The sequence below is a fragment of the Bos indicus genome, chromosome 7, assembly GCF_029378745.1.
Source record: "Bos indicus isolate NIAB-ARS_2022 breed Sahiwal x Tharparkar chromosome 7, NIAB-ARS_B.indTharparkar_mat_pri_1.0, whole genome shotgun sequence".
Classification (NCBI taxonomy): Eukaryota; Metazoa; Chordata; class Mammalia; order Artiodactyla; family Bovidae; genus Bos; species Bos indicus.
In genome coordinates, this window is record NC_091766.1 from 5,152,183 (window position 1) to 5,161,121 (window position 8,939).

Genomic DNA, 8,939 nt, shown 5'->3' on the forward strand with positions numbered 1-8,939 from the left:
TAAACACTGAAGCTGGAATTCTTAGCGTCCCTCTCCCCCCAGGGGCTCCCACTGTAGCCTGCATCTGAAGCCTGAAGTGAATAATACATTCCAGGGAGGGAAGGACATTTGACGGTGTGTGTCTGCGCCCCCGGGCCGCCCACGTGGCGCAGTGGTAAAGAATCTGCCTGCCAAGGAAAGGGTCACCAGGAAGTCACCAGATGCAGGGGACACGGGTTCCATCTCTGGGTTGGGAAGATCCCCTGGAGGAGGAAATGGCAACACTCTCCCATATTCTTGCCTCGAAAATTCCATGGACAGAGGAGCCTGGTGGGCTACAGCCCATGGGGTTGCAAAGAGTTGGACACACCTAAGCATGCAGCACACACGAGCCCATCTGCACCCCACCCTCCCCCCTCCCCACCTAGTCCAGCCCCATCATTGATGGGACCAGTGCAGGCATCCCTGTCCTCCCCGTTCCGGCCGTCTTCCCCTGTAGTCTCTTCCCCGTGTGGAGACCTGAGTCAGACGCATCCTTCCTTTCTTTGGGGGGGGAGGGGGTGCAGTCCCAGGCCCAGGCCCTGGAGCCCCAAGTTAGGGTTCACATCTAGCCTCTGTCACTCATTGACTTGGATCGCCATTTTGCTTCTCGGAACCTCAGTTTGCCCATCTGTAAAATGGGCATGGTGCCCTTGTTTCAGGGTTGTTGTGGGAGTAAGTGAATCTGTGTGAAGCTGGGTCAGGCCTGTCTTCAACTGTGAATGGTAAACCTCCTCCTGTGACAAGGTTTGAAATTATAGAGATAAAATCAGAGACCGAAAGAGAGTAGTTGCATCAGAAGGAAGCTGGTACACTTGGTTGGGAAAGGAGGGTGGGGTGTAAGGCTCCCTCCCAGACTCGGTTGCCTCTTGACTTCCTGGTGACCCTTTCAGCCTCTCCTTTACTCAGATCAAGAGCCTCATCAGTTCCCCATCTGTGAAATGGGACCAAGCAGGCATCCTTGACTCTCCATCCCCCACCCCCGTGCACCAGTGAAGTGCTCCAGAGTCCCCCCAACCCCACCTAGTCCAGCCCCATCATTGATGGGACCAGCGCAGGCGTCCCTGTCCTCCCCACTCCTGCCGTCTTCCCCTGTAGTCTCTTCCCGAGTCAGACGCATCCTTCCTTTCTTCAGAACCTCCATGACTCCCACCTCCCTCAAGGTAAAAGCCGAAGTCTTCCTTGAGATGGCAAGGCCCTGCTGGTCTTGCTGCTCCCACTTCCTTTCTCCCCTTAACCTTGATTGAGTCACAGTCGTGTCCCCCTCTTTGCGACCCCATGGACTATAACCTACCAGGCTCTTCTGTCTGTGGGATTCTCCAGGCAAGAATACTGGAGTGGGTTGCCATGCCCTCCTCCAGGGGATCTTCCCGACCCAGGGATCCAACCTATGCAGGTCTTCTGCATAGACAAGCAGATTCTTTATTGCTGAGCCACCAGAGAAGCTCTGGTCACATTCGGGCTCCTCAAAACCCCTCCAATAAGTTTGGCATTTTCGTGCTTCAGGGACTTTGCACATGCAGTGCCTCCACCTGGGACCATCTTCCCAGAGTCACTCAAGTGTTTTCTGAACCTCCTTCAGGTCTTGGCTCAACTCCTGCCCACCTGCCCTTTCTTCCTCTCCTGCCTTCAGGAGTCTTGATTTTCTTCATGGCAGTGTCAGGTTAATGAGCTCACAACTCAGATGCCTACTGTCAAGCCTGGGCTGGTAGCTGGGGACAGTGGAGGCATCCATGCTCCTGTGGGACTCAAGATCTGGAGGAAGGGAGAGAGGTGGACAGAGCGGATAAAATGGGACACAGGACCAGAGGGAGGGTCTTTCCAGAATGAACAGTTGTGGAGGGCCTCCTGGAAGAGGTGACACTGGGGTCCAGGTCTGAATGAGGGGAAGGAGAGAGCAGGAAGTGTGGTGAGAAGGTTCCAAGCAGAGGCAAAGACTCTGACCCGGGAATGAGCTTGTTGGCAAGGAGGCTGTGGAGTGAGATGATGGGGCAAGGGCAGGAGGGCTGGACCTCATGGGACCTTGAGGGCCATGGGGAGTTTATTGGTCTTTCTTTTTGTCTTTTTTTGGCCACACCGCACAGCATGTGGGGTCTTAGTTCCTCCACCAGGGATCAAACCCGCATCCCCTGCCTCGGAAGCTCAGAATCTTAACCACTGGACTGCCAGGGAAGTCCCAGGGTGATGGTCCTTACCTTAGAAACAATCAGTGGGGACTTCGCTGGCCCCAATGGTTAAGACTCCACGCTTCCAATGCAGGGGACACAGGTTCAATCCCTGGTCAGGGAACTAAGGTCCTGCATGCCACACAGTGCAGCCAGAAAAAAAAAAAAAAAAGCAAGCAGGCACCCTGGGAGAATCTCAGGGGGCAAAGGCAGAGGACTGTTGTGTCTCCAAGGTAAAGACGTGACCGCGTGTGCTCACTCTGGTGGCAGGGTATCTCTTACTCGTTCACAGCTAGAGAAATAGAGGTTCAGAGATGTGAAGAGAAGCCTCCCTAGGTCCAATCTCCCCTGCCTGGAGCCTGAAATCCCCTTCCCTGCCCCCACACACACCCCATGCGGCCCAGTTGCAGATGGGGAAACTGAGGCACGGAGGTACTGTCCCCTGGGAACAGAGCCCGCCCCCTCCAGGCGCCCTGCCCTTCCACCGAGGAGCCTCACCAAGGGACTTTCTCATGAGGAAGAAGCAGCAGCAGCTGGTTGCACAAGTGGGTGGCTAAAGCCGCAGGCCTGGGTTTCAGTTTGCAAATAGCGTCCGGGTCCAACTGCTTGCTTCAGCCGGGGAGCTTTGCTGGACAGCTGCCTACAGGAGAGTATCTGAGCTAAGGGCACACCTAACCTACTGGCTCAGAGAGGCAGGGTGCTGCTGAGGCCTGGGGGTGGTCAGGGGTCAGGAGCCTGGGGGTGCGCTGACCCCTCATCCTCATTCAGCCTCGATCCTTCATTCAATCGACAGCTATCGCATACTTCATGTTTGCTGTATTGGCACATTTTATTTTCCCCGTGAGCATATATTATGTGCATGCCAGGCTGTGTACCCGGTGCTCACTCGCTTAAACATCATCCCGAAATCCTCTGGGGCAATGTTTGAGCTCCCTGTGGTGGCTGTAACAGGTGGCCATAAACCTGGTTCCTAATACAATAACAATGTATTCTCTGACAGTTCAGGAGGCCAGAAGTCTGAAATCAAGGTGTGGACTGGGGTAAGGACTGGTTTCTTCTGAGGGTTCTGAAGGAGAATCTACCCCTTGCCTCTGTCCTGGCTGCTGGTGGCCGCCAGGAACCCTTGGCATTCCTTGGCTTGCAGCCGCATCCTTCCAGCCTCTGTCTCCATCTTCTCCCCGTCTCTGTCTGTCTTCTCCTTTTCTGTCTCTTAGAAGGACACCTGTCATTGCATTTAGGGTCACCCTAGCCCAGGTTGATCTTTTTAGGAAAATTATGTACTTATTTATTTTTGGCTACACCGGACCTTTGTTGCTCTGCATGGACTTCTCTCTAGTTTCAGGGAGCAGGGGTTACTCTCTAGTTTCAGTACCTGGGCTTCTCACTGCGGTGGCTTCTCCTGCTGCAGAGCGCAGGCTCTAGGTGGGCGGCCTTCAGTAGCTGTGGTGCACAGGCTTCGTTGCTCTGCGGCATGTAGGATCTTCCCAGACCAGGAATTGAACCCGTGTCCCCTGCATTGTCAGGCAGATTCCCAACCACTGGACCACCAGGGAAGTCCCTAATCCAGGTTGATCTTGTCTCAAGATCCTCAATTAATTACATCTGCAGAGACCCTTGTCCCCAGTAAGGTCACATTCGGAGGTTCTGGGTAGATATATTTTTGGGGGGACCATGATTCAACCCTCTCCAAGCAGATATTATCAACTCTATACGTCAAAGAACTGAGGCACAGAGATATCAGGTCGCTGATTTGAAGGACTAGGACTTAACCCCCAGCCTGCTGGAGCCAAGATCTATTCACTTCACTGTCCTGGAATCACCTCCAGTCTGCTCTGTGCCAAGTCTTCACCAGGAGCTGGGGACACAGAGGGGAACAAGAATTACAATATTAGGGACACAGCTTTTGAACCTCAGGCTGATGGCTGTTTCACTTTAGGGTGTGATCTGAAGATTGAGAGTCTCCCCTGAGACTCGGAATGGTTATCCTCTGGAAGACATGTCTACCTGGTACCGATGAATGGGACCTTATTTGAAAATAAGGTCTTTGCAGGGCTTCCCAGGCGGCTCAGTGGTAGAGAATCTGCCTGCTGGTACAGGAGAATCAGGAGACAAGGGTTCGATCCCTGGGTGGGGAAGATCCCCTGGAGTAGGCAATAACAACTCATTCCAGTATTCTTGCTAGGAAAATCCCATGGACAGAGGAGCCTGGTGGGCTACAGTCCATAAGGTCTCAAAGAGTCAGATGCAACTGAGCACAGATATAATTAAGGTAGGGATCTTGAGATGAGCTCATCCTGGATTAGGATGGGTCCTAAATCTAATGACAAGTGTCCCAATAAAATGAGAGAAAGGAGGGGGAAGAGACAGCCAAAGAAGACAGAGGCAGAGCCTGGAATGATGCTGCTATAAGCCAAGGGATGCTAAGCGTTGCTGCCAGCCAGGCAGATGCCAGGAGAGAGGCCTTGGACAGATTCTCCCCAGGAAACTCCCACACTTCCTCTCATCCAAATAACTTGCTCCCTGTCTTCCCGCAGGTCTCCCAGCCCTGAGACAGGGGTGTCTACCCCTGGGGCATTCTGACCAGGAGTAGAGAGGCGTGTCTTTTGGGGATTTCAGGGTTGTAGAAACTCCAGATGGTTTCCTAAAGTGTCGAAAAGTCTGAGTTTCTTGTGAATCTGTGACTTGGGAAACACTGGTTTTGTTGGGTTTTGTAGCTTTTGTCAATCAAACAGCATCTCACTGGAGTTTCAGTTTTCATCTTCCTTATCTCCTATCGATTCTGAACATCTCGCCACATGGTTTCCTCTTTGGCTTCTTCCTACTATTTTTGATGAGTCAGGCATGCGTGCATGCTAAGTCACTTCAATTGAGTCCCACTCTTTTAACCCTATAAACTGTAACCCACCAGACTCCTGTGTCCAGGGGATTCTTGAGGCAAGAATACTGGAGTGGGTTGCCATTTCCTCCTCTGGGGGATCTTCCCAACTCTCGTCTCCTGTGTCTCCTGCGTCGGCAGGCAGGTTCTTTACCACTAGCGCCACCTGGGAACCGTTTCTATGATTAGTCATAGGAGTTCCCTATATATGTTTGATACTACTCCTCTGTCAGTCCAGTGCGTTGCAGATATCTTCCCCTTGTTTACAATTTGTCTCTACTTTCTTCAAAAAGATTAACAAAAAGTCTTAATATATACAAGTTGATCAATATTTTGTTGTACAGTATACAATGTCTTGGGCTTTGTCTGGTGGCTCAGTTGGTAAAGAATCTGCCTGCAATGCAGAAGACCTGGGTTTGATCCCTAGAAAAGGGAATGGCAACCCACTCCAGTATTCTTGCCTGGGAAATCCCACGGACAGAGAAGCTTGATGGGCTATAGCCCACGGGGTCGCAAAAGACTCAGAAACAGCTGAGTGACTAACATGTACATAGAGAGCCTTGGTGCTCTTTACAAGGAAATCTTTCTTTACTGAAGTTCACCTATATTTCCTACCAAGACATTCAAGCTTTATTCAAGCTCTTTCCCCCCATATTGTCCCTTCCCCCACATGAAGCTGAGTTTTGTGTGATATAAGGATCCAACTTAATTGGACTCTCACTTCCCAGATTCTTTTATGAGATACTCTCCCTTCCCCACTACTAGGACAGACCTTCTCCACTTTGGAACAAAATCTCTGACCTGCATTGGCTGTATGAAGGCATTTCATTCCAATCCATTTGTCAATGTGTCTCTCCCTGTGCCTCTTACTCAATTATAGGTTCTGTAATGGCTCTCAGTATCTGGTAGGGCAGGTAACACCACTCTGTTCTTCTGTAGAAGCATCCTTGCAACTCTGTTCTTCTAGATAAAAATTTGACTCATCCAGTTCCAGGGGGGAGTCACAATCCTGTTGTGAATTTGACTGGGGCTGTTAAAACTTCAGATGGGGAGAATCAGCATCTTGAGACTCAATCTCACTGTCCATGAATATGGTACACCCACCATCCCTGTCACTTCCTTAGAATCTCAGTACTGCTGTTTATGTTTCCCTGAAGGGCTGAGAACATCAGTTGTTTCATTTATTACTCTTCCGTGATGCAGCGGGCCCTCCATCTGATTTTCTGCTTTACTACAGCTTACTTGTTTTCACTTTGAGGGTTGTTTTCATGCGTGGTATTTTTTATTTCTGTCTGTTTCTTTTCTGAATTTTGCTTTGTTCTGTGCAGATGGGCCCACTTTCACATGGCCGGCATATTTTCCTGCCCAGTTTGGGATGCACTTCGAGCTCATTTTAAGCTCCGGGCCTATCTGACCTTCTGCCCTCGCTCTCAGTGGAAGCCATGGTTCAGAATTTTTTCCTCGTGAAATGATGGGTTTCTCCAAATCTGATCTTTTTGATTCCAGCCCATTTTCTCAGGAACATCAACAATAATGGTGGCTCAGATGGTAAAGAATCTGCAATGCAGATGACCTGGGTCTGATCCCTGGGTCGGGAAGATCATCTAGAGGAGGAAACGGCAACCCACTCCTGTATTCTTGCCTGGAGAATCCCATGGGCTACAGTCAATGCGGTTGCAAAGAGTCGGACACAACTGAGCACCTAACACTCAATGATAAGGCCAGCTGCAGTACCCCAGTCTCAGACAATGAGATGAATCCCCAAGTCCCCTGAAACCTTAGGCCACCACTTCTCCCTTCCCCTCCTTCACTAGTTCCAGCTTCCCTTCCAGCATCTCCCAGGCAGGCAGCTGATGGGAGGTGGGGGGCCACTCTGTCTGTTGCAAGTGCCTCCCCAGGGGTAAGGGGCAGCCCCCTGCTCAGGTCACCCTGCCAGCAGGTGTGGGGGTGTGCATAATGTGTTCTTGCAATGGCCACAGCGGGGGTGGGGGGATGCCAGGAACAGAATTCCCAGCCACCCCCTCTAGGCTGTCTGGCGCCTCCATCTCAGGCCCTGGTCATTCTCAGAATTTTCTCAGCATCCCCCACTCTGGTGCCTCTGGGCCAGTCTCCAGGAAGAGCTGAGATTTTCCTTGATCCTGGACATCAGGCCTGGGATCAGCCTCAGGAGCCCAGAGTTCATTTAAAAACACTCTGTGTCATGGAAACTTTCAAACGTGCCCTACAGTTAAGAATGCACAGTGGCCCGAGGGCCATCCCCAGATTCACAGTGACGCAGGCCACACTCTCCCCATGTCCATGACGCTACCCACCCCTGCCGTGACCTTATAAGATTCATGTTTATCCTAAGGTCATGCCCCTCATCCAAGATGTGAACTTCTTCTTACAGGACAAGCCTGACCCCTGAAACTCACCAGACAGTAGGGTCCCTTTCATTCCTTGCCTCCCAGCCTTTGGGGCCCTACTGGCACCTCTCTATCCTGAGGGTTCCAGCCTATGTCACAGCGGCAGGTCGGGAGCTGGGGCCTCGGTTTCCCCGTCTGTATGTCAAAGGGGCACCAGTCTGGCTGGGGCTGGGGAAGTGCCCACAGGCCAGATGCGGGAGGGTGGGATTAATGTCCCCAAATCTCTCTCCCCACCCCCTGTCCTTCCTACTGTTTCTCTGTCTCTCTTCTTCTCTGTTTTTTCCCCTCTGTCTCTCCACCATCTGTCTCTCACTGTCTGTTTCTCTATTTCCATTTCTCTGTCTCTCCTCATTTCTCTCTTTCCCTGCCTCTCATCCATATCTCTCTTCCTGTCTCTCTCACCTTCTCACTCCTTATCTATGTGTGTGTGTGTCTGTCTCTCACGATCTTTGTCTCACTCTTTGTGTGTGTCTCTCTCCCTATCTTTCTTTCTTTTAAAAAAATTTTTTTACTGGCGTATAGTTGATTTAAAATGTTAGTTTCTTGCTGTCCAGCAGAGTGAAGCAGCGACTGTTGTCGTTGTTCAGTCACCAGGTGTGTCTGACTTTGCGACCCCATGGACTGCAACACACTGGGCCTCCCTGTCCCTCGCCGTCTCCTGGAGTTTGTCCAAATTCATGTCCATTGAATCAGTGAGGCCATCCAACTATCTCATCCTCTGTCGCCCTCTTTTCCTTCTGCCTCCAATCTTTCCCAGCATCAAGGTCTTTTTCAATGAATTGGCTGTTTGCATCAGGTGGCCAAAGTATTGGAGCTTCAGCTTCAGCATCAGTCCTTCCAATGAGTATCAGCTATATGTATACATATATCCACTCTTTTCCCACATAGGTCATTGCAGAGTTCTTTTGCTTAATATTAATTTATTTGACTGCATTGGGCCCTAGTTGAGGCAGGCAGGCTCTTCACTGTGGTGCGAGGGTTTCTCTCTAGTTGTGGGGTGCACCATGGCATTTGGGAATCTTGATTCCCCCACCAGGGATCGAACCCGTGACCCCTGTGTGGATTGGAAGGCGCTCCCTCTTTTTCTGTATCCCTGTCTCTCTCTTGTCTCTATGTCTCCCTCTGTCTTGCAGGTTTATTGAGTCCGCTGTCTGATCTCCCTGCAACCCTTACCTCTCCCCTGGCACCTCCAGTCTGAGCTGGAGAGAGACCGACAAGCTCTTGTTGAACCTCCAGAGAATGGTTGACAGGCTGGACTTTCTGATGAGGTCAGAATTACACACACTGGGTCCAACCTGGGCCTGGCCACCTTGCCCTGACCCTGTGAAACCCCTCCCCCATCCTGCTGGTCACACTGCTGAGTCCCCAAAGCAGCCTCCCCAGATCCCCTTGCCAGGTCAGGAGCTCCCCCACTGGTCGCCCTGAGTCCAACTCCTGGTGATCCAAAGACTCCAGGATCCCAGGGCACCAGCCTGG